The sequence below is a fragment of the Ovis canadensis genome, chromosome 10 (genome assembly GCF_042477335.2).
Source record: "Ovis canadensis isolate MfBH-ARS-UI-01 breed Bighorn chromosome 10, ARS-UI_OviCan_v2, whole genome shotgun sequence".
NCBI lineage: Eukaryota > Metazoa > Chordata > Mammalia > Artiodactyla > Bovidae > Ovis > Ovis canadensis.
The window spans coordinates 47,225,460-47,252,509 of NC_091254.1; the positions used below are offsets into that span (position 1 = coordinate 47,225,460).

Consider the following 27,050-nt stretch of genomic DNA (forward strand, 5'->3'; position numbering starts at 1 on the left):
CAGGATGACCCTAGGATCTACTCCATGCCTTGGAACTCAGGCAAAAGTAAAAGCACACGTCCCTAAAAAAGACCTGTACACGAATGATCATACACCTTCATCTGTAAAAGCCAAAACAACCCCAGAATAGAAACAAGCCCAAATTCATCAATAAGAGAGCAGATAAACAAACGGCACTTCTCAGCAACAGCGAGGAATGAATCACTGATCCGGGAAACAACGTGGACGAATCTGGGATGATCATGCTGAACCAAAGTCAGACCAAACACAGCACAGCCAGAAGGACTCCATCTGTGTAACTACAATACTGTGATTTACAGTAACAAATATATATATTTGGTCTTCATCTCCATCGATGGCACAGAGCTCCAAAAACTCTCAGAATTCCTAAGTGACAAGAGCTATAAAGCTCTGCTTTGCAACAAACAAGCCAACCCTGTTGAACTATACCTGTGGATGTTAGTGAAGTGACTCTGGACCCTCCCTAAGGATGGGGGGCTGGTTACCAAGGGAACCAACCAGTGAGTAGGAGGCTTGAAGCTTCAGTCCCACCCCCAAATCCCTGAAGAGAGGACAGGGGCTGGAGGCTGAATTCCGTCACCCACGGCTGATGTCCTAATGCATCGTGTCCATCATGAAGCCTCCATACTCCCAAAAGGATGGGGTTCAAGGGCTCCCAGCTTCATGCACCAGATGCATTTACATGCCAGGAGGGTGGTATGCCCCAAACTCACAGGGACAGAAGCTCCAGGGGCTCAGGACCCGCAAGACTTCGCCCTTTGTTCTCATCATCGAACTGCTCATCATATCCTTGAAGGTCCTTCTAACAAGCCTGCCATGAGTCTGGTGGGAAAACTGGCTTCCTGGGCTCTGGGCACCATGAAGCTCAGACGGGGCTGTGGGAACCTTAAATTTACAGCTAGTCAGCCAGAGTGCAGGTGACAAAGGAAGCTGGTGGGGCGCGGGCAGGGGGTCGTGGAGGATGGACCCTTCACCTGTGGGGTGACTGCCCTCCACCAGACACATGTCAGAACTGCATGCCCAGAGGCTGGTGTCGCCAAACTGCCTGCCACTGGAAAATCTACACGTCTGGTGTCAGACGAAGAAGCGCAGACACACGAGTGCTTCCTTTTACAGTCACGTTCTGGAAACACAAACCCATCTCCAGAGACACAGGGAAGATCAGAGGCTGCCTGGAGGTCCGGGAGCGACCGGGGAGGTTGACCAAGGCCAGAGGAACCATCCGTGGTGACGGTGTCCAAGCTCACGTCTGGTCTGTGCTGGTGGTTTCGTGGCCATGTGCACAGGTCAGAGTTCATCAGACGGTACATCTCAAACACACATCCTTTACTGTTGGTCAGTTACACCCAATATAACTGCTTAAAACTGGACCCGTGGGGGTGGATGAGAGATGCAGAGCAGAATACAAATTGGGAGGTGCCTGGAAATGTATTCCCTATTTAGATTCTGACATGATGGTCAGGTAGAAAGAATTACTGTCAGCCACAGACAAGGGACAAAAGACTACAACAGACCAGAAAGAAATAAATAAAATACACACACACACAGAAAAAAGATAAATTTAGCAACTCATCGGGCATGGCTCCAGAAGAGTAACACAAACAGCCACGGTTAATGGCTTGGTGAATCTGGCAGACAGAAAAGCTAGCTCAGTCCGAGGAAGAGCTTCCTCCTGCAGAGCTCCCTCCTTCTCAGGGGATGCGATCCCTCCCCCACCGGGCCCAAAGTCAGTACTGCAAAGAGGGTGAGCGCCAAGCAGAGACAGCTGCTCTGCCTGGCCCTGCCTCCCTCCTGCACCGCAGCCGGACAAGCCGGACCTCTGAGCCGAATCCGAGTTCTTCCATTAAACCCCAGTCCTCACCTACAACACGGAAGCAACAATGCCTGCTGCTCACCTCCAAGGGCTGCGATGAGACTGCACACCAGCAAGGCCAGGAATGCTGAAAAGTGGATCCCAAACCCCCAGATACTACTCCTATGAAGGAATCGAGGCTTACTTGACACATGAAAGAACTAGCCCCATTCCTCCCTCCCCTATTCAATTGGACAGGAAGGGGAGGACGGTTTATCAGCACCACGACTGGGCTGTGATCACATTGTGATGAGCAGGCCAGGCTCACGAGCTGCCTTCTGCCGTATTATTACTGCAGTATTCATTAGGATCCACACTAAGCGTCTGTTATGTGAATGCCCTTTTAAATAAAACTAAAATAGTAAACTTCTGTATCGAAGTATAATAAACATGTGACCTACACACACTTGACAAGCACAAGATTAAGTTGAGTGGCCATTGCATTATTTTCCTAAGAACACATGAAGAAGCTGAAACCATCTAGAGTGCTTTAAGACTTGTGAGGGAGACAGGGCTTTCTGAAAAACATGAACCTCAAAGAATTCTCAGGGACTCAGACTCTACTATATGACCTATGACCTCAAGGTTTAATTCTCAAAAGGCTCTAGTTTTTGTTTGTGTTCACTCACTTGACCATAAATTGAGAGTCTTCCTGGAGATAAGTCAGCATCTCCTCTTCTTGTTAAGAAAGATGCAGCTCTCCTTTTTCTCCACCCTACTCCTTTACAGCAACCATCTGAGAATGACATTTGCCAAAGAAAGTAACGAAAGTCCAAAAATGCATTAAAAATAAATTTAAGGTCCTGGAGGAAGTGAACTATAAGATGCAAACGCAGATCATTTGCCAGTTGTGTAAAGAAAACACTATCGGCATAGCCTGAAATATCAACTTGAACCATACAAAATTGCCACTTTTGTTGGTCAAAAATAGCCAAATCTTGCTGATTCATAGGAATGACATAAAGTAAGGTCAAAATAGCAATAAATCTGTAGAACCTATCAACTGTTCCCTAGCACACGTGCTACGAATCTGTGGAGTCTCTGTATTTTTAGAAACCAAAAGCATCCTGATGGCAGTATTTTGGGCAACTAGAAGCTGCGCTCATGAAAGAAAGTTAAGATAAACTGAATGGTTATTTTAGTTAACTACACTCAATTGTTTGCACTGTGAAAGCAGGAAGAGATGTACTAGTGAAATATCTAAAATTTGCAACACTCGGTCTCAAAGAGCACACCTGGCATCTTGTTGGTTCCAACACAGTATGCAAGGTGGGTTATGATCAACTCCAAAAGGATCATTCGGGTTTCCAGGTGATGCAGAGTCCTGCCTCAAGGCCACAGAAGCTGAGCCCAGTACTAAGGTCATCTCCAGAACTGACCAGGCCCCTTGTAACTGTTGCCAAATAGCCCCCCGATCCTTACCAGCCAGTTTTCCTGACCCCAAATTAGGCAAAAATGCCCATCCCGGTACTCTCCCTATAGCACCCTAACCAATCACTTAATGCCACCTTTCAGCACAAATTTTCTTTGTCTTGAAGCTATACAAATTGGCTCAGTTCAGTCGCTCAGCTGTGTCCAACTCTTTGCAATCCCATGGACTGTAGCACGCCAGGCTTCTCTGTCCATCACCAACTCCCGGAGCCTACTCAAACTCATGTCCATAGCGTCGGCGATGCCACCCAAGCATCTCATCCTCTGTCATCCCCCTTTTCCTCCCACCTTCAATCTTTCCCAGCATCAGGGTCTTTTCCATCGAGTCGTTTCTTTGCATCAGGTGGCTAAATTATTGGAGTTTCAGCTTCAACATCAGTCCTTCCAATAAACACTCAGGACTGATCTCCTTTAGGATGGACTGGTTGGATCTCCTTGCAGTCCAGGGACTCTTAAGAGTTCTCCAACACCACAGTTCAAAAGCATTCAATTAACCCCCCAAAAGCACTGATTCTCCCTGGTCAGTCAGGAGGTCAGCCTACTACACTCACGGTGCCTACATGATCTCTGCTCTCTGTTCTCAATAAACTCACTCCTTTCTGAAATGATCTGTGCCTGGAACTTCTTTTCCAACCGCGTTTGGACAGGTCATTTTACAGAAAATCAACCAAAGAAACAAAATCATAAAGCTGATGATGGTAAACTGGTTACACATGATAAATGGGAACATGTTATCAATACATATGTAAGCATTTTACATGTCATTGACACCCACTACAACTTTATAGGCTGGCAGATAAAGATAAACTTAATAGATTAAGAACTCAGGGCTCAAAACTGTAAGTTATCCACAGTGACGTGACTAGCAAGCGCAAGAACTTCAACTCCAAACCAGCTGTGGCAGGTGCCAAAGTCTTAGTATGTTTCTACAACTAAATCCTCCGTCAGCATCACCAAGTGAGGGTCCATGGCCTCCGAGGTGCTCTTAGGAATGTTTTTCAGTGTTTTCAGCAGCTTATCAAGATTGTGTGTGTGTGCTAAATTGCGTCATTTGTGTCCCAGTCTTTGCAACCCCATGGATTGTAGCCCACCAGGCTCCTCTGTCCATGGGATTCTCCAGGCAAGAATACTGGAGTGGGTTGCTGTGCCCTCCTCCAGTGTATCTTATATTATTACACAAAGCATGTCGGTATATTCCAAGACATGACAGCAAGCATACAAAACAACTGTTAACTCCACCAAAGCTAAGTGACAGTTGTAACAGAGTTAACAACTAATGTTATACTCCTAGAATTTGAGAGGACATCTAAACATTGTTTCAGATAGCCTTTTTCTTTAAAAAAACAAAGGCTATTTAATGAAGTTGGAACCAATGCATAACTTTTAAGTACTATACACAGCTTTCCAGTTACATTAACAGAAAGAAGAAAATGCCAAAATAAGACCTCCCAATAGATGATGCTGACTTTTACCTTTGAACTTAAAAGAAAACAGTAATTTAAACCCACAAGTGATATAAATGTGTTGCCTTGCTTTCATGAGTTTCAGATCACAACCACAGAAACCAAAATGTAGTGGATAGTACGGGCTGGTATTCAGCAGCGACTCCCAGCCCCTACCCTCGCTGCTACATCAGAGGCTGGCAGGCGAACCCACATTTCTGAGGCCCCTGGCGAGGGGAGCCCTGAATTTGCTTTTGCCTCTTTCCCTATCCATATACCTTATATTTCTTTTTCTTGCTTTCTTTCACTGACTAGGACAATTCTGAAGTAAATGTGCAAAATATACAGGGGAGAATATGAGACCTAGTTTAATGAGTTGGAAACTTCATAGCCACAAATTAACAGGAAATGAATATATCAAATTTCAGTTTTCCTCTTTCAAATCCTTACTGTTGACTAGGAACAAAAGCTTGATATAATACCTGGCTGTTAATATTTATATATTAAACTATATTAATATTTAGGAACATTAACATACTTTCTCCTATTCTATTTCAAATTAACATTTTGAACTACAATGCTATAGAAAATAAATGGCTTTAATGATGAAATGCACACACTCTTACCGTGTAGCTGTTGACTTATGGGTTGCAGAAATGTCCCCTAGGTAGCATCACCACTGGCTCAGGTATCAGTAGTAACAGCAATCAAAATTAAAGCTAAAAAGGAAAAAGTAAAATTAAATACCGGTAAGCAAAATGCATTCGAGTCTCCAAGAAAGTTTAAAACTCAAATTTCACATTTTGATTATTTCATCAGGGGAGCTCCAGTCCCAGAACTAGTTTTTTTTTAATTAGCAGGGAGCTAATAAGGAATGCACATTCCGGTATGACTCCCACTCCTTTTCTTGGAATGAGCTCCGCAAGTAACTTCAGGGAGTCGAGTAAATAACAGCCAAAGGGAAGAGACACAAAAGCCCAGTAAATCACAGGTCTGTTCAGTGGAACTGCTCACACACACTGCAGGCTTGTGACCGCCCTCAAATAATGGAATACCAATCCTTTGCACAAGAACTCCTATTTCAAGTCCATAAAAATTTTGGTGATCACTTCAAAAATATTTCAATAGTACATATGGGGATAGAACAGTGACAAAGACTCCATGTGGGCCGAACTGACCCTAGTGTTTCCAGGATGACTGACAGTAACAGCAAGTCTACAGAGTCACCTGAAGTTAAATACTGTTCACCAGTGAGAAGAAGCTATGTGGTACCAAAAAAACAGTATAGCTTCCTACTCAGAGTTATGGTTCACTGTGGAGAATACAGTTAAGAAAGGTATAGTGAACAAGCATTCATTCATCTAACAAAATTTTCCAAGTACCTGGCCTAAGTTGGCGCCCCCTTTCCAACATTGTGGACACAATAATCACTGAGAAGACGCCTGCTCAACCCTGTGAGGGTGGCGGATGCTGGCAGATACAACACAACACAGTAGATGCAGGAAAGGGCAGAGCGCCCGGAAGTAGGTGGAGTAGAGCAAAAGCTCCCCGGGAGATCAAGGGCGGGTGGGGAGGGGTGAAGCTAGGAAAGGAGGCCCAGGAAAGGACAGGATGCAATGTCCTTAGGGAAGGCGAGCAGCCCAAAGTCTAGAAAGGGCTGTGTTGTGAGCTGTATATGGGCCGGCAGATAATGAATACCCAGAGTTAGGATCATCACCATCCTTTCGAAAGTGTGAAAAAAAAAAAAAAAAAAGATCGTTCAATGACACTCTGATCCACACATGTCCTAGTCTGCTCACTTAAAATTAACGGCAGCACATGACTTCCTTCCCCTTTCTCAGGAGCAGCTGTACGGCGGGCGCTTGATTATGCAAAATTAAAAATGACTTTTCCCTAAGTCATTTGCATAAGTGATCATCCTATTTTCAAAGACAGAGAAGTATCTCTGGGTTTTAGACGATCTGGGCCAAATTGCCCCTGAACCAGATCACCTCATCTACATGACTCTGAAAGTAACCAGCATGTATGTTTCACTTTGGATAAGGTTATTATATATATCTGCTAGCCGTGCATAAGGGCAAGGCCAGTGTCCACAAACATGTGTCCTGGGTGACGCTTTGTACTTACAGCCCTGGGTTACCTCTTCCTTCGGGAAACACAAGTGTGGATTTCCCCATTCATGTGAAAGGCTATGCAACTAATATTCCGTTATTAGTTATCTAGTGGTAAATGTCTCACTGCAGACTAAGCAGAATGCTAATACGTCACTCACATCTAACTCAACCTTCGCAAGGCAGGACAGAACCATGCTCCCTGCCATTTCAATAAACAAAGAATGCTACCCACCATCCAACCAGCAGCCACGGCAGCTGCCCTGAAAAGTCAGCCCTGAGGGGATTCAGAATGGAGAAAAACAGGATACCGGCCCTAAGCAGTTAAGACAGAGGATGAAGGACGACGTTCCATGAGCCCAGATCCCTGCATCCTCCCACACACAGAAAAGCACTAGAATCATTAACTTGAGACGTCTGTCTTTTATGATTGCTAGTGACCTTCTGATGCTCATTTGGAGCAGTTCCTCAGAGAAACTGCGAGGCTATCTTCCAGGCTCTAGTCCTCAGTAGGGCCACCCTCCCAAATGAAACATAACTCCCAACTTTCAGGCTGCGTGGTTTTCTTTGGTTGACACAGGTAAAAAAAAAGAGGAAACTGGGGATCGGAAGGTGTCTTGTCCCGATGACACAGCTTTGGAGGGGCAAAGTCCAGACAGGCTGTCTGGCCACCACTGTTCTCTTAGTTACCACATCACACAATGTGCATCACAGGACCTCCTCGGGATGTGCACACGTGCACTCTTCTTTCCTACTGACTGGCCAACACGTCTAAGCTAAGTCAGGAGCTGTGACGGGCTTGAAGAATTAACTCGGCTCTGTGAATGTGCTGCCTCACTTTACAGGGAATGTGAATCTTTAACTCCTTGGAAGTTACAGGTGAAGGCTGTGAAGTGTGAAATGTAGCACCTCTACAGAGAGGTGTCACACCAGCTCAGGGAAACACGGTTACATGCCACACCATCAACGTGTAACTCAAAGGTCTACGCCCCTGGCGAAGCCCTGGCCATGGTGCTGAACACGCCGCTCCTGAACACGCCGCTCCTCCATGATAGCTGAACGCGTGGCTACTCCTGGGAGCACAGAGCCTTTCACTTCCTGCCAACAGGCGTGGGTCTGTGATGGTCCCCACCACGAATGCCTCTTTTCTTCTGATTTCTGTGCATCCAAATTGGCTCCAGCCTTCACAGTGCAACCTAGAGTGGCCTCCTTCACCCACCCATTCCTCCCTTTGTCTACTCAAAGAACACTTACCTGCTGGGGTGATGTGTCGGGCTTCATGTGTGTATCCCTACCCTGTCAAGTCAAAGCCCCTACTGCACCCACAAGAACCTCCTGGTACCCCAGAAGAAAAGTCCTATCAACAAGGAATCAGCATGCAATGTGACGATTGTATGTGTGTGGTATCGAGTGCACAGGGGCGGAGTGACAGCCATGGGGGATGGGGGAGGAATTCACAACCTTGGCAACACTGCAGCCTTAATTCAGATGACAGGTGACCAAGACCTACGATGAGACAGGGGAGACGTTTTTAACGGGAATGAACTTGAGAGGCATGGTGCTGGGTGATGGAGCAGATGGGCACTGGGGTGTCTCAGGGGTAGGGCTGGGCCTGGGGCAGAGGCAGCACTTCCTGGCTCAGCTCCTCCATACACACCCCCACCCCACATCAATGGATGTGTTCCACAGATGGACACTGGTCCATGTACAGCCTGAGCCACAGACAGCACTTGAGTGATTGTTGACCTTGACAAGTGTTACTGAGGAGCTGAGTTTTCCATTTTATTTCTTAATTAACATTAAACAGCAATACATGGGGCCTTCCAGGTGGTGCTAGCGATAAAGAATCCGCCTGCCAATGCAGGAGACATAAGAGATGAGGGTTCGATCCCTGGGTCAGGAAGATCCCCTGCAGGAGGGCATGGCAACCCACTCCCGTATTCTTGCCTGGAGCATCCCATGCAAGGGAGAAAAAAGGGAGGGGGGAGAAAAAATAAAGAATAAGGAAAAACTATTATTTTGAAACTACAATAAGTCATAATGTTGATCAAGGAAAATCAACGGAGCCAGGATAAATATCTGTCTAGAAAAATATGTCTTTTTCTAAAAAAAAAGCGGCAGAGAAGGGAGAGGAGAGTGGCTTGATCCTAAGTTCAGGTTATTTCAGATAGATTACAGGCCACTCAGCTTCTAAGCGGCTCAGCTGAACTTGGTCTACATTCTTCTGTGAAAGAAATGATTGAATTTACTTACGAAATAACGCATTTTGTTCTAAACAGCATTTTTAAAAGGTCAGTGATAATAAAGCAGTCCCCAGGATTTTGCCCTTTCCTCTTAGTTCCTACAACATCCAAAGTCAACACGAAAGAAGGAACTTTGTGATGTGAAAACATCTAACCTGAGAACAGGTTGTGTCTAAATAACTCACTGGTAATCTGCCAATAATTAACCTAATCTGATTGTATCAGGATTTGTTTACTATTTTGGTCCCTGCCATCCTGCCTAAGCTTCTGAATTCCAGTTTTCCGGAAATGGGGAGCTGCGTACACATGACATGCACACATGGTCCAGGACGGTGGGTTTTGCACTTCAGTCCGGGGCCACCTTCCTCCTCAGACTCAGAGTCTAAGTTCCTCTCCCTCCAGGAGATCACAGCATCAACCATCTTCACTCTACACAGAGCAGCGGGAGAGGCACTGCGGTGTAAAACACAAGAATAACGTCGGCTGACATTCAGAGCCCACTCCCAACTAGGCACACTCATTTAACAATGAACACAACCACATTAATAATCTTATGAGGATGCAGACGGAGAAAAATCCTCACAGTTTTAAGTATTTGTCCATTTAAAAAGTATGTATCACAGATTTATATGCTAGGATCATAAAAACAATGGTTTCTCCCCCTTCATTTCATGATCAATGCTGCTGCTGCTGCTAAGTCACTTCAGCCGTGTCCGACTCTGTGCGACCACAGAGACGGCAGCCCACCAGGCTCCCCCGCCCCTGGGATTCTCCAGGCAAGAACACTGGAGTGTGTTGCCATTTCCTTCTCCAATGCATAAAAGTGAAAAGTGAAAGTGAAGTCGCTCAGTCGAGTCCGACTCCTAGTGACCCCATGGACTGCAGCCCACCAGGCTCCTCCGTCCATGGGATTTGCCAGGCAAGAGTACATGATCAATAACTACCCAGTATAACAGGAAGACAAAATGATCAATTCTTGATACAACGTGGCTGTGCAGAGAGCCATGGCTGGCCCATACTTCTGAGCTAAGAATCCCCAACCAGAGACTCAAAATAACCCAGATGGAGATCTGGGCCACATCAAAGCCTCACAATCCATTCAACCACTGAGCATCTTCCTACGACACGTAAGAAACACAGTCACGAATCAGGCGGAAACAAGGCCTGAAAGCGCTACGTGGCCAGAGCGACCCGCACAGTGTCCTGGGAGGAGAGGACCAGCTGCCATAAATAAGACAAGACTTAGATGTGCGTGCAGAATAAAGTGACACCACAAGACTGATTCCTGTTCTCAGAGGCACAGGGACGATGCGAGGTCAATATAGACAAGTGCTCCACCACCAACTAAAGACGAAGGCATCATGAGGGGGTCAGAAAGTTCCCAGGCCCAGAGCCTGCTCACAAAATAAAGTGTCTGTCCTCTCTGCTGAGGTCTGGGCAGCTACAGGAAATGCAGTGGCCTCAGCGGGAAGGGCCAGAGAGCCACCCACTGCTCAGTGCAGGCTCCCCTCTGGGTTGCCCCACCCCTGGGTGCTTCTCCTGAACACTGCTCAGGCAGGGGACACTGTAACCTCTCGTTGTGAACACCAGCTCTGTATTTGGTTCAAGCCTGCATCTTTCAAACCCGTGCTCTCTGTCTGCCCTTGGAAACCAAAGAATCCACCTCAGCCACCCCTCACCTCTGCAAGCTTCCAAGGATCTGAAGGCAGGGGAGGGCTCCCAGCCCCTCTGGCCTTTCCCAGGTGCTCCAGTTTGCCCTTCACAGAGGCAGGTGCATCAGAGGCACTGGGGGCCGCAGGGTATCCTCCCATTAACACAGCCAGCCTGCCTGCTCGCCGGCTTTTCCTTGGGGTCCCCGCACAATAAGCACCACACCACCCCACCCCACCCCACCCCACGGGGCGGCATAGCCAATTCCTGGGCAGGCTCCACAGGTTTCCCCACCTGCCCCTCCTCCCCACCTGCATCTCCCACACCTGCCCTCCCACCTGTACACCCTTGGCCGCCCTCTGACCAATGAGTGATCGCTTACACTGCTAGCTGCAGGTGGAGCCCGCCCCGTCCTCTGTGCCCACCAAACCAGCGGGGCAATGCAGGATGGCATGGTGCGGTGGGCTCTGGAGCCAGAATCCAGCTCAGACCGGGCTCCCACTTACACCCTCTAAGGCAGGTTATTTAAGCTTAAATTCCCTGGAATACAAAAATGAGACCAAGAATCAAAGGAATGATCCCTGGGACAAGCTGGCCTCCCAGCTGGTAACATTGCCGCGAGAGCCTCCATCGCTGACCCGGTGCTGGCCCTGCCTGGCCCCTGGGCACTGTGACTGCCCCCTCAGCTGCAGGAAGATCGCCTCATCCTTATACCCCCAGGGTTTCACACAGAAAGGAGCTCAGAGACCTCCTCAACCATTCTGGGTCCAGAACAAAACAAACGGTGAACCAGTAAATGAGCACTCAAGAGTCTAAAACCAAGACGATCGAAGAAGCCCAGATTAGGTCTGGTCTTACGTCTGCCTGGTTATTCATCACCACAGCACAAGACACCCGAGCTACTGGGAGACCAGAGAACTCAGAGGCTGCAAAAGTTTGGAAATTCACAGTAAACAATGAGTTTTCAAAGGAAAAGTGGATTTTCTAATTATTTGTTGCTTCTGCCAACTATAACTGTTAAGCGTTTGTAAATATATATATAATATTTTTAGGGCTTACCAGGTGGCGCTAGTGGTAAAGAATCTGCCTGCCAATGCAGGAGCCGTAAAAGACACGGGTCTGATCCCTGGGTCGGGCAGATCCACCGGAGGAGGGCACGGCAACCCACTCGAGTACTGGAGAATCCAATGGACAGAGGAGCCTGGCAGGCTACAGTCCATAGCATTGCACAGAGTCAGACACAACTGAAGCGACTTAGCACATACACATATAACATTTTTAACACACAGCAGAGAGGTCTGGCTGTGGGCAGCCACCTGAGTCCTAAAACTGCACTCTTCACTCCCAAAGATCTTTTAATTCCTAGTACCTGGCTCAATGCTTGGCATGCAAGCAATGATCAAAAGGCATTTGTCAAATAAGTGAACTTTCCCAAATGCCTTGGTTTAAAAAAAGAAAATCATACTGCATCTTCGTGACCTACTTCAGCCAGGTGCCTCGTGCCCTGGTGTCAGTCCCATGGTCACCACCCCAAGGGCGGGGCTCCACCCAGGGGAGCGGCAGGAGAATCTGGGTCAACAGAACCCCCGATTCAACCCAGCCCAACAGTTAATGAGCTTTTGCAGAAGGGGCATAAAAGACAAAGTAATAATAACTTGCGCAGGATAAAATAAGGCTCCCAGCTCGAGGAGAGATTGCTGACTGGGAGCAAGTTTTCAGAGAGCTGTTTAGCAACGTTGTGGAACAATCCACAACCATTAGATACAAATGTGGACCGGGACCAACTGGCAGCTGTGCGCCCTGTGCTTTCACAATACTCACAGGCAGCCGGAGAACGGAAAAAACAACCAGGCAGCAGGACCGAGGCAGGAGACAGAGGGGCAGGCCTGACCGTCGCGGAGGGCCCGAGGACAGGCAAATAGGGGGCCGCCTGGGGACCCCTGAGCACTTCTTCCAGAACCCTGCAGATGACACAGTTACCAGAAGCTTACCCATTAGAGACATCCCAAGCGTTTTTTTTTTTTTTTAAACTTCCCTTCTTAAAAAGGGGACACTGTGTCCTTGGCTGAGGTCCTGGCACTCTTCTTGTCTGTGACCCCGCGGGGGATGACAGACCGACAATTCTGGGCAGACCCCAACGACAGCAGTCTGAACCCTGAGACAGAGTCAACTCAAGTAAAAAGATTTTCTTGCCTACACAATGTTATATTTTTCTCTGCTTTAATTACTGAATCCTGTAACTGGGATTCATCACTGATTCAAACAGATGCTAAAAATAGTCTGTTCTAGAATGTGGAATGAGAAGCATCGTGTGATTTTGCTACTAAATGGACTCTGTTTTTTTCACAGCTCACTAACTTACTCTTCAGATATATTTCCTCTTTTTATTAACCAAAAATGTAAAACCCTCCAGATTCACATTAAACATTAATTTTCAGTACTAATTATGTATTTATAAGTTTGTAACTTAAGATCTCAGACATACACTAACTTTACTAAAAAACAGTCTCTCTGACTCCTTACCTCAGTGTCTAATCATGACCTTCATCAAACACCTCTGATTGCAAAAATACAACCTCATTTACATATGATGAATGAATTAAAACGGAGCTGTGATCCAACAGGCCCCTGCTGCAAATGGCAAATTATTAATAACACCTTACATCTGAATCCATGGTGCCATTTACAAAGGGCTCTCACATAAATCGTCCCGTTTAATCTCTACAACGAGCATGATGCCAACAAGCAAGGCAGAAATTAACTAGCTTACCAGTGAGGAATTGGGCTCCAGGGGTGCACAGCATGGAAAGGTGGGAGGGGGAAGGGCCCTCCCTACATCCTCCTCACTGAAGTCCCACCTATTATAACATTTCCTAAGCACCCCCAGGCAAGCCCGCTCACCACCTCCTCCGGCTTCAACAGAATTCAGGATAAGCACCCAAATAAACACCCAACTCCTCTTCTTCCTACTGAGATTTCCCTCTGGATGCAGAGGCTCTGTCTTCTCACCTCAATGAGAAGCTCTGGAGGGTAAAAACAGAAGCTTACATTTCATGCTGTCTAGAATAACACCATGCACACCACAGGGGGACGCTGGACCAGTGTTACGACATCTCCTATCAAGAAACCATCGCGGAGACCAAGGTCCGACTTCACATCCCAACCCTGGCGTGGCTCTTGGCTTTGACCTCACCTTCCTCATTGCAGCTATGTTAGAAAGTCCATCCCAGGCCATCATTAGTAAATATCAAGGAGGTTTCCTTAGCAATGATTCAAGTTGCTTTCACCTTTATAAATGGTCCCTGGTTTCTGACTGTGTGTTGGTTCTTGAGAACCTGGGAACCTGACCCACTGGGTGTCTCCATGGTGTCTATTTCCTTGCTATGACCTGCCTTGATTCCCATATGCCCCTGGCTTCTGTCCATTCCTTTAACTTCCAGTCCCACCTGATTCTCTCACCCTGACTTTCTCTCAACCCTGACCCTCACATGGACCACAGTCGGCCCCTACAGGGACCCACAGAGTTTCTACAACTGCCGTAAAGCGTGGCTACTTCTTCACTTATACCTTTAGTCCTGCAGGTCCAAGCTCCTTCAAGAGAAGGACAGATGTAACTCAGATATGAGGGCAGTCACTCTGGCCTCCCCACAACAATATCCTTCCTCTTCAAACTCGGACTAAACAATATTACAACCTCCCAAAGTACCACACAGTCAGCAATCAGCATACTGCCAGACACCAAACAGACCATAAGCAGATCAGGGCTACTGTTTAGTTTCACTCAGTATGCTGAATCTTACATTTGGACCAAAAATATCACATAAATGCACAAAAATACTTAAGAAATCTGCACCTTATCAGATGGAAATAGTGGATATAAATGCACAGCAGAGGGCTGGGTTTTTCCCATCACCATGACAATTTTTATGTATTCCAGAATGAAAATCTATTTCAAAGCTTTCTGTCTACCACTAAACCTGACATAAAGATTTCACGAGCAATTCAACAAGTAACGTCAGTTCTTTTTCTCCCTGGGGACAGAGTATAGTCATAGCCGCTGTAACAAAGGGGTCCATAAACGCTGCCCCCTCTCCCAAAGGGGACCTGTTCATGCAAACGAGACAGATACACGCAGCTATCACAGTCTATGATACGTCCGCATTCAAGTCTCCGGAGCCCCCGGTCACACCCTGCAGTAGCCACGTCAGAAACACACTGAGGAGGAAAAACACAGCCCATGGGAGGAGACAGAAATAGGGGGGAATGATAACCGCCCAGAAAGACAGGTGAAATTTCAGTCGCCTGGAAAGTAGCTCATCGCTAAAGAGGAAATGGGAAGGAACTGAGAATGGCTCCCACACCCCCAGCCTTCACTTGTCTCCACAGGGAACAGGGCAGGAGGAGCAGGTCATGATGGAAAGGGAACACTTACCAGCCTGGAGGAGGGGACCCGAGGTGCAGGGAGACCCCCAGATCCCCAGTGAACAGAGCTGAGCCCAGAGTAAGAATGTCAGGGTCCGCCAGCACGGCCGTAACTGGGCGGGCGGAACAGAGACCTGGCAGGCGGGAGGCCAAGGGGATGAACACGGATGAGAAGAAACAGCCTCTGGGAGCAAGCGCCAGCGGAAAGGCGCTCCCCCAAATGCCAGTGGAGGTAGAAACTGTTATACTTCTGTTGTCAGAGTATGTTAAGAGCCTTAAATTATTCAAATGATTTCAACTAGCAATTCTTTATATATATGGAAGTGACAGTGAAAGTCGCTCAGCCTTGTCAGACTCTGTGACCCCACGGACTGTAGAGCCCACCGGGCTCCTCTGTCCATGAGATTCTCCAGGGAAGAATACTGGAGTGGGTTGCCATGCCCTCCTCCAGGGGATCTTCCCGACTCAGGAAACGAACCCAGATCTCCTGCAGTGGAGGCGGATTCTTTACCATCTGAGTTACAATGTGTCACTACATATATGCTGCTGCTGCAGCTAAGTCACTTCAGTCGCGTCCGACTCTGTGCGAACCCATAGACGGAAGCCCACCAGGCTCCCCTATCCCTGGGATTCTCCAGGCAAGAACACTGGAGTGGGGTGCCATTTCCTTCTCCAATGCGTGAAAGTGAAAAGTGAAAGTGAAGTCGCTCAGTCGTGTCCGACTCTTAGTCACCCCATGGACTGCAGCCCACCAGGCTTCTCTGTCCATGCGATTTTCCAGGCAAGAATACTGGAGTGGGGTGCCATCGCCTTCTCCACACTATATATATAAATATATTCTAAAGGAGTAAACACAAATGTGGGCAAAGATTCGTACATTAAGATGCTCCCCTTAGTGTTATTTAAAATAATAAAACACTGGAGAAATAGGACAAACAATTTAAAGCAAATTATGTTAGGTTTATAAAATAAATTATTAGGCAACCACCTATGTTGCATTTTAGAAGACTTCCAAATTACATGGTAAAAAGTCTTATGACAAGAGATTACATGGGAAAGCATACAAAATAGTATCTACAGTATTAACTTATGAAAAGATTATTTCTTGGGTATCTACTATGTACTAGTGCCTAGGTACTAGGGACCTAGTAAAAAATGCAGTAAAAGATACAATTCCTTGTTTTTGTGGAGCATGGATTCTACTGGTAAGCATCCCAGAAAGGGTAAATAAATAAATCTGCAAGAGAATCTCACGTGAAATAAATGCTAATGAGGCAGACATTAACAGATGATATAAAAAGAATATCAACCATTATAAAAAAAAATCTGAAGTTGACTTAAAATGTAAAGCAAAAGCCAAAATGTAAAATAAAAACCAAGAGCGAATTTCAGGTGACTTAATTTCAGGTCTAGAAAAATAAAGGTGGCATTAAGACAACTGAAAAAGTGTCTGGGTCCTTTATGGTTTACCCTTCAGTATCCCCAGGAGGCGACCTTACAAGCTCTCACCTCTTTCAGCCCCAAACATAAAACTCAGGAAGTGCAGGAAGGCAACCTGCCCAGGGAGGCCTGGGCTCCACCTATGGCTCCCAACAGCCTGTTCCCCACTCAGAAGGTAGAGCAATTCTGTCAGCAGGGGAGCTGGATCTCCGCCTCTCCTGGTCTGAAACTCTCTACGGGCTGGTCACCTCACTCAGGTAAAAGCCACAAGCCTTGCAATGGCCTGGGAGAGGCACCTGGCCCCTGGCCTCCCCTCCCTTCACCACTCTGCGCTCCTCTCTCCCTTCGGACTCTGGCCACCTCCCTGTCCTGCAGGGATTCCTCTTCCCCTAGGCCACCTGCCCCCTTCCGATGTGCACGTGTGTGTAACTGACTAAGTTTCCTCCTCTACCGCCCACTTCTCCCATTAATGGCAGCTCAGCAGGGGTGGGGCACAGTTTTTTCACTGTCTGGTTCACTGATGAATCCCTGGTGCCCAGACAGCCCACAACACATAACATGGGAGTCAACAGCCAGCCTGCTTTAAGTCCATGTGGCGTTTCATCCCTACTTTTTATACAGAAGAAACTAGAGAATTATGAGACTATCAGATTTTAGATGTATTTATTTTGAACTTTTCCTCAGTGATCTCATCTAGATCTGCCTTGTACTTAGGTCTCAGCCAGATTACTTTCTACAAGTAGATTTTCAGGGGATATTTCTGGTTTAAGAGCTACATTTAAAGATGAGATCTGTAGGAAGAAAGACATTTTATAAAAATCATCAACTTATCAACTTATGCCTCCTTTTAGTTTTCCACTCAAATAAGAAAGGTCAAATTTTTTTTAAAAAATGACTGAAGTGAAAGCAAACATCACGTTACATCTTTTTACAGAGTGAGAGACGGCAATCTTACAATTAAAAACAGTAGTCAGAAGATTCACCCTTTTTTTTTTTCTGAGTCTGATTAAATGGAGAAGAGAGATCTTCTCAGCAGAGGATCACAGATAAGAAAAGAGCAGGGTAGAAACCCGAGCATTCCAGCCTCCAGCCAAGAACATCCGGACGGTGTCTTGCTGGTGAGGATGGACAAAGCATATTAATGAGAAATCCTGTTGTTAACGCTATTCAGATGTGGGCTCAGCACCAGCTTGCCCAAACGGAATGGGTTTCATTCACAGGGGAGGGAAAGTTACACACACGAGAACAAAGGCGTGTTTACATTCCCCATTCACTGCTGTAACCTGAGCTTATGAGGCCACCTTCACCCGCGCTGGCAGAAATCCAGGAAGAGGTGGTGGTGGTCAGTCAAGGAACCAACATGGGGACAGGATGCCGCCCTGCTCCAGTTCAGCGTGAGATGCATGACAAGGGTGTTTGTTCACCAAGGCTAAAATCTAAAGCGTCATCTAGCCAAGCAGCGCAAGTCTAACCGCATCCAAGATCACACAGAGCACGAGGTCTAACACTGAGAAGACGGTCCACTCCACCACAACCTTCACCAACGGGACTGCTTTTAATGTAACTGCAAGAGAAGCGCACAGACACGTCTGCCCAGCTCCATGGTGCTTTGAAGAAATAACCAAAGGGGAGATTTAAATACCAGATATATGCAAAATCATTCCCAAAGGGTTTTTACTCTCAGCATTCAACCAATGTTGAATCAGCAAGACGCCTCCTACACAGGCATCTATGGACACCCCCACGCCAGGTCAAGGTCTCTAACTTTCATGGAACTTGGTCACTTGGGACATAGGTAACTGGCCAGACCATACAGTCCCCGATGCCTGCTGCGTGGTCACGGCTACAGTCCTACTGATCGCGATCGACCTGCTGGTCCTGGCGGTTTTCCCGCCAGGCGCGCTCACTTCCTTCTGTGCTCTGCTGGCACCTGCCGGCTCCCGCTGCCCAAGCTGGTCCCAAGATGAACCACTCTTAGTGCTATATCTGATGCCTGACAGAACAAATTGAAACTCTTTCCAAACAAATCCTCTCACAAAACAGAAGACTCCCTTCGGCCCAGGGATTCGTCTGAACAAAAACAGGGAACTAAGGGAACTAAGTCACCCTCCATCCAGTGATTAACAGAAGAGCAGGTGCGAAGAGGACTTTCCCGTGGCTCAGACAGTAAAGAATCTGCCTCCAATGCAGGAGACCTGGTTCGATCCCTGGGTTGGTAAGACCCTCTGGAGAAGGGAATGGCAATTGACTCCAGTGTTCTTGCCTGGAGAACTCCATTGACAGAGGAACCTGGCAGGCTACAGTCCATGGGGTTGCAAAGAGTCAGACAAGAATGAGCAACCAGCACTAGGCATGAAGAAGTGCCTAACCTCAAGCGACATCCATAAATGCAGAGAAGAGCCACCGTGCCATACGCTATTTTCACTTATTATGTTAGCAAAGGTTAAGACACAAAAATCTACGTGCTGGCCAGGGTTGAGGAACAGACACTCTGACACTCTACTGGCACACATATTAACTATAAAGGAAGCTTTTTCAGATAGCAAAGGGTGCCCAAGATCAAATTAGAATCTAAGGAAAAAATATGTATTTCCCGGGTTTCCCTGGTGGTTTGGTGATTAAGAATCTGCTTTGCGATGCAGGGAACCTGTTTGACCCCTTGCCCAGGGAGACCCCACGTGCCTTGGGGCAACTAAGCCCATGTACCACAACGCCTGAGCCAGAGCCGCAACTACGGAAGCCCGCAACTACTGAAACTCCCACACCTAGAACCCACGCTCCAAACCAAGAGAAGCCTCTGCAAGGAGAAGCCAGCACACCCCAACAAGAGTAGCCCGCTCACTCCAACTAGTGAAAGCCTTTGTGTATCAATGAAAATTGAGCACAACCAAATATAAATAAATAAACATTTAAAAATTACGTATTTCCCAGAAGGCAATCTGTGATTGACAACAGACACAGAAATCAATTTGGACAGAAACACGCAGGGTTAATTTGACACCCCTCCCCTCCGCCCCGAACCCATGCACACACACGCTCCCCGGCCGCAGTGTGACCAGGACGGACATGACCCAAAATGGGCTGGTTGGCTTTCCTCCCAGGACCTGGGATCTGAGACTCTGATTCTGGTTGACCCCCGTCATGTGTGCGCCAATGAAGGAAACTCACGGCAAGGGCTTTACTGACTGAAGTCCCACGTTCCTGGCATGTCCTCTTCCTACTTAGCACACAAACAGCATCTGGATCCAGTCAACTGACTCCCAGTTTGAATCTTCCAAATGTAGGATTGTTCTTGCTGTTTTTCAGCTGTCCTGTCATGCCTGACTCTTTGCAACCTCGTGGACTGTAGCCCGCCAGGCTCCTCTCTGTCCATGGGATTCTCCAGGCAAGAATCCTGGAATGGGTTGCTATTTCTTTCTCCAGGGGATTTTCCTGACCCAGGGACTGAACCCTGTCTCTTTAAAGGCAGGCGGATTCTTTATCACTGAGCCCCCAGGGAAGCCATACTCTGAGATTATTTTCTTATGCTCTTGTTTTTCCTAAACTCCCTTCTTTAACCTTTCTAATTTCATAGTGGTGATTTAACAAGTTTATCTGATGACTATATTGATCCCTATGATTCCCGTTTCTTAAAAAGACTGTGTCTGCTGTAACTAGAGTCAACATATCCCAAACCTCACCCTCCACTTCAGAATACCATTCTGGTAGAATTATAGGATTTTTTTGTGGCTCTTTTTTTAGTTTTTTTTTTTTCTTTAAGTCCCATAACAATTTTAAAATCCATGAATCCTGAAAGAAATTTTCCAGAGGGGGCAAAAAAAGGAAATTGTCGTCTCCTCACTTTTAAAACTCACGTTAATGGTAACTGCTATTCACCGACAGATGAAGGCCAATCTTCTCCCGTCATTTGTTCCATTATTTTCCAATCTGTTACAGAATCCTACAGAGTACAGATGTGATGTGCCCTTCAAAATGTAAACTCTGGCTCATCTGAGAATTAACACAGCCTTGATTGTCTCCTCCCATAATCATTCCATCCAAGGCTTTCCTCGGCCCTAACAACGAACACTCAGAAAGGGAAGAAGACATATACATACTTATTTCAATCATAATAGTCAACTGTGACAACACAAAGAATGCAAGCTTTCAAAGCACTTAATTCTGCTGAAGATGCAGTCGCATTACATGCTTCGAAAATAACGCACTCCCCCATCCTGTTTTTAGAGAACTTTGAAAATCTAGACAATATGCTTCCTTTCAAAACACCAACTGCTTACAGAGGAAAAGAAAGAAACAGACAAATGATCTTGCCAAGAACCACTTCTGCAGTGTCTCTTGTTGGAGTAGCCCTTTCAGCAACGACGAAGATGTAAATTCAATCCTTGATGGGGTTGATGATATACCACCTCTCGTTTATCTAGAACTGAATTTTAGAACAAAAGAGAGCTTACAGGACTCTAATTCAGTTGGTTCCAACTTTTGCAAGGACGAGCACCCCACTTCGATGCTAAAAAATGTTAAGGGTTCTTACAATAGTTGTGTCTAGAGATTGAGAAAGTTAAAAAAAAAAAAAGTGAGCACACAGCAATTCTTTAAAAGCACCCGCAAACAGGTGTAAAATAGTAAAACATGAATCTGATTTTTATTACAAAGCCAGTTAATGTCAGAACTAGGTTTAAAATCAAGTCTATAGGCTGCCAACACAGATGGGGCCCTAAGAATCCAGAGTGTCACTCATCACAGAGGAAGGTTTTCGGTACGCATGCTCAACAATCCTCTTAGGAACAAGACAAGCCGATCTTAAAGTTCTCATGGGAATAAAAGCAAAGATGTGAAATTCTGAAAAAGAAGACCGAAGAGCTGATAGCATCCCCATCAGACACAAAGACACTAAAGCTACAGTAATTAATCAGTGTGGTGCTGACTTCTGAGTAAATACATCTATGATGGAGCAGATTAGAAACTGCAGAAAATGACACACACATACACATCTAGGAACTCAGTCTAAAATGGATGTGGCATTTCAAACCACTGGAGTAAAGATCACTATTAAATGCTACTGTAACAGCCCATTAGGGGGTTAAAAATCCACCGAGGCTGAACCCATCCTTTATAGCAAAAGAAATTTCAAACAGAGCCAACAAAGGACTGAAAGAAACAGAAGATTTTTTTTTCAATATGTATCTTGCAGTGGAGAAGGTCTTTCAAAACATGATTGAACAAGAAGCCAAATGTTAAATTACTTGAAAAAAAAATCAAATATTACGTCATTACTGAAAATCCTATGCATGCACTGTCAGTCATGTCCAACTCTTTGCGACCCCATGGACTGTAGCCCACCAGGTTCCTCTATCCATGGGATTCTCCAGGGAAGACTACTGGAGAGGGCTGCCATTTCCTTCTCCAGGGGATCTTCCTGACCCGGGGTCAAACCCCATGCCTCCTGCATCTCCTGCACTAGCAGGCAGATTTTTCACCACTGAGCCACAATCATTTGAAACACGACTGAACAACAGAAGCCAAATGTTAAACTACTTGGAGAAATCAAATATTACTTCATTTTTAAAAATCCTATAAACAAAGCCAGAATTATGCACTAGACGAGGCCTCCTTCAGAACACAAGGATTCCAACCAGCAAACACACCCAGGTTCTCTGCCACTGGTGCACAGCACTCCTGTCTGCTATACAACCCCAGATCACTCAGAAGATAGACAGCCTTAAAACAAAAAACAAAAAACCTAAATCTCACAGAATCCGTGGGAACAACATTTCTCTCTTGCCTGGGCCTGGGAAGTGAGGTTTCTAGAGCACCGTCCTCAGCTACAACCTCCACTCACACTGGAAACCATCAGCCACACAGAAAATCTTTCATTAGGCATCTCGGGCCACAGTTGAACTTAACAAAACATACACATGGCAAAGCAACAAGCATTTTGCGCCTGCTCTGGGGTGTATGGTCTGACTGTCCGCACCCAGACTCAGCAGTGAACGCTTACTGATTTATGATGTCCACAGACACGACTGGGTACCTGCTGTATGTAAGTTGTGACACCAAACTCTAAGACGGAGAAGAACCAGCCCTCTGCCTTTGAGAAGCTTACCGTCTAACTTATTAGCCAAACAAACCATACGCATCAACAGGAGCAACGCGTGTCATGTTTCAATCTTCTCACTTCCCCATGTGACCAAATAAAGCCAAACAACTGTTATCTAATGTATTAGTTATAAGCAAATCACTTCTAACCATGTGTTTTTTTTAAACCAGTTCAGGGGTTACCTAAGTGCCTCGGCCCCAAACTAGAAGGCACCACAGAATAGCCGCTTAGCTGGGTGGGGGCTCCCCTGGCATGGTAAAGCAAGCAGCTGCTGTGTGCGTGTGCGTGTGTGTGACTCAGTTGTGTCTGACTCTTTGCAGGGTAATGTAAACAGCTATTTCGTGTGTGTGTGTGTGTGTCACTCAGCTGTGTCCGACTTTGTGGCCCCATGGACTGTGACCCACCAGGCTCCTCTGTCTACGGGATTGAACCCAGGTCTCCTGCACTGCAGCTGCTATTAGTATTTAAACTCAACCGTTATTCAATATCACATAGGTCCTGAAACGATGACATTTTTACTTCTCGTGGATTCTTTCCCCTTTATCCATATCCTGTTTTCCTCCAAGTTTTCATCCATTCACTCTCTTGGACATGAACACAGCATTTGCTACAATTACATATTTGCTCACTTCTGTCCATTTTTGCCAAGTTTTCTTCCTTTTGTGCTTCCCATGCTATCACTTTGGAGGATATTAATGTATTTCATGATGGAAGCTCTGATTCAGAGGGAATTCGCTCCTCCCCCACCCCACCATCACTCCCCAGAGAATGGGAGACATTTCTCCTTTGCATCCTTGGCCAAAAGCACCAGCCATGGGAACTATCAAAGGAGAAACTCTTTTCATCTTTTTCATTTACAAAGTCTTTGAAACAGTTCTGACTTTCTGTAAGGTCATCTGCAGGGCAATTCTGACTTTGCAAGAGATTCCCAAACCTCTTATCCTATGTGTACCTTCAGCATACAGAGTCTAAAAAGATTCCTGAATAATTATTTCATGTGTTTCTTCACTGCCCATGAACATTCCCCATAAAGCTGAAAAAGATTTTATAGGTTCCTTATTTTAATCTGAGGAAATGACTGAACTCAAGACAAAGCATCCTTTAATCTGATAGTTATGAAGAGATGAACGAAATTATAAGTCAATTCCATTAAGCCGTCCTTAATAATTTCTGCAATAAATAATTCTTTGGTTAACAACCAGGACTCTCAATATACTGCAGTGAATATATTAAATGTAGATTAGGTTAACAGAGGCCCTATAGTCTTAATTTCAGACCCCATGACTAGTTTCATAAAAATTATGTTTACTGCCTAGAACTGGAAATTAAAGTTACACTTCTACTCCAAAAATAAGCGCTCCAGAGAAGCACTCTAAGCAAATATTTCTTGTGAATTATAAGACACTTTCATTTGCCACAGTCAGGGATTTTCATAGTAAATATCTTTAAAATCCTGAGTGTTTCATTTGTATTCCAGCAGAAACCATCCAGCCCTCAAGAAAAAGGACTAGGAGAAGTCTTCCCATGGCAAATAGATGGGGAAACAGTGGAAACAGTGGCTGACTTTATTTTTCTGGGCTCCAAAATCACTGTGGATGGTGATTGCAGCCATGAAATTAAAAGACACCTACTCCTTGGAAGGAAAGTTATAACCAATCTAGATAGCATATTAAAAAGCAGAGACATTACTTTGCCAACTAAGGTCCGTCTAGTCAAGGCTATGGTTTTTCCTGTGGTCATATATGGATGTGAGAGTTAGACTGTGAAGAAGGCTGAGCACCGAAGAATTGATGCTTTTGAACTGTGGTGTTGGAGAAGACTCTTGAGAGTCCCCTGGACTGCAAGGAGATTCAACCAGTCCATCCTAAAGGAGATCAGTCCTGGGTGTTCATTGGAAGGACTGATGTTGAAGCTGAAACTCCAATACTTTGGCCACCTGATGCAAAGAGCTGACTCATTTGAAAAGACCCCGATGCTGGGAAAGATTGAAGGCAGGAGGAGAAGGGGATGACAGAGGATGAGATGGTTGGATGGCATCACTGACTTGATGGACATGGGTTTGGGTGGACTCCGGGAGATGGTAATGGACAGGGAGGCCTGGCGTGCTGCAGTTCATGGGGTCGCAAAGAGTCGGACACGACCGAGCGACTGAACTGAACTCAACTCCCAGTCTGTTCATGTATGGGTCCCCTGTCATTCAGCCATGATGAAGTGCCTTTGTTATCATGCTCACTGGACCTCCATAATCCTGGAAAACCAAGGGTGTCTTTGTTTTGCTTTTCTGGAAGGGAGGGGAATGACAGGAGAGCACCAGAGGTATCACTTAAAAGTTAGAGATGTAAGGAATCAGGAGGCAAAGATGCATTATCTTACAGGAGGTCAGGGGCTTCCCTGGTGGTTCATCAGTAAAGAACCCGCCTGCAGTGCAGGAGACAAGGTTTGATCCCTGTTTGGGGAAGATCCCTTGCAGAAGGGAATGGCAACTCATTCCAGTATTCTTGCCTGGAGAATCCCATGTACAGAGAAGCCTGGTGGGCTACTGCAAAGAGTCAGACATGACTGAGCACATGGACCAGGAGGTCAGAGATTCACTGTCCTGAGCCCAAAATGAACTGCACTGAACTGAGTTCTCAGGACCTTTCTGAGATCTCTTTCTGGTGAGCCATGGCTTCTGCACACCCAACCTTTCCCGGCTACTGAGGGGACAGCCATCCTCCTGAGGCCTGTTACTACCTGCGGAGACTGAAATGGTCCTGACGCAGCTGCCCAACTACAAAGGCAAACTTGAAGAAAGCAAGAGAAGCTCCAACAGATGGTCAAGGCTCTAAGAAGGGACATCCTACAAATGTGATACAGATGAGGAATGGAGAGGCGGCCCAAAGCCACAGGACAGTGTGTTTGGGGCCATTTCCCTGAAAAACTGTTCAAAGAAACAACAAAAGCAGGAAATAACAAATTCACAATTTAAAGAGCAAATACAAATATTTTTTAATAGAATGGGCCTCCCTGGTGGCTCAGACAATAAAGAATCTGCCTGCAATGCAAGAGATATGGGTTGTATCCTTGGGTCAGGAAGATCCCCTAAGGAAGGGCAAGGCAACCCACTCCAGAATTCTTGCCTGGAGAATCCCATGGACAGAGAAGCCTCGCATGCTGCTGTTTACGGGGTCGCAGTGTCGGACACAACTTAGCAACTGAACAACACAACAAAACAGCGAGAGAGGGTTAAAACATAGCCTTGGTGGTAGTGGTGGTTTAGTCTCTAAGTTGTGTCTGACTCTTGCAACCCCATGGACTGCAGCCTGCCAGGTTCCTCTGTCCATGGAATTTTCCAGGCAAGAATACTGGAGTGGATTGCCATTTCCTTCTCCAGTGCATCTTTCCGACCCAGCAATCACCCAGGTCTCCTGCATTGTAGGCAGTTCAGTTCAGTTCAGTCGCTCAGTCGTGTCCAACTCTTTGCGACCCCATGAATCGCAGCACACCAGGCCTCCCTGTCCATCACCAACTCCCGGAGTTCACTCAGACTCATGTCCATCAAGTCAGTGATGCCATCTAGCCATCTCATCCTCTGTCGTCCCCTTCTCCTTCTGCCCCCAATCCCTCCCAGCATCAGAGTCTTTTCCAATGACTCAACTCTTCCCACGAGGTGGCCAGAGTACTGGAGTTTCAGCTTTAGCATCATTCCCTCCAAAGAAATCCCAGGGTTGATCTCTTTCAGAATGGACTGGTTGGATCTCCTTGCAGTCCAAGGGACTCTCAAGAGTCTTCTCCAACACCACAGTTCAAAAGCATCAATTCTTCAGCGCTCAGCCTTCTTCAGAGTCCAACTCTCACATCCATACAGGACCACAGGAAAAACCACAGCCTTGACTAGATGGACCTTAGTCGGCAAAGCAATGTCTCTGCTTTTGAATATGCTATCTAGGTTGGTCATAACTTTTCTTCCAAGGAGTAAGCATCTTTTAATTTCATGGCTGCAATCACCATCTACAGTGATTTTGGAGCCCCCCAAAATAAAGTCTGACACTGCTTCCACTGTTTCCCCATCTATTTCCCATGAAGTGATGGGACCGGATGCCATGATCTTCGTTTTCTGAATGTTGAGCTTAAAGCCAAGTTTTTCACTCTCCTCTTTCACTTTCATCAAGAGGCTTTTTAATTCCTCTTCACTGTCTGCCATAAGGGTGGTGTCATCTGCATATCTGAGGTTATTGATATTTCTCCCGGCAATCTTGATTCCAGCTTGTGTTTCTTCCAGTCCAGCGTTTCTCATGATGTACTCTGCATATAAGTTAAATAAGCAGAGTGACAATATACAGCCTTGACGTACTCCTTTTC

The 27,050-nt window shown here is 46.1% G+C and overlaps 1 protein-coding gene across 6 annotated transcripts in view; it reads right to left on the bottom strand.

The window, feature by feature from the left end:
• The window catches only part of WASF3 (WASP family member 3), a 74,738-nt gene that overhangs the window by 34,664 nt on the left and 13,024 nt on the right, over nucleotides 1-27,050 (bottom strand). For 4 of the 6 annotated variants that reach the window (XM_069602259.1, XM_069602254.1, XM_069602260.1 and 1 more), the window contains exon 2: nucleotides 5,373-5,465. The gene's annotated coding sequence lies outside the window, so the exon portion shown is untranslated. Of the gene's footprint in view, nucleotides 1-5,372; nucleotides 5,466-11,132; nucleotides 11,291-27,050 lie in introns of those variants that run through there. The other 2 variants (XM_069602255.1, XM_069602257.1) reach the window with 1 other exon arrangement.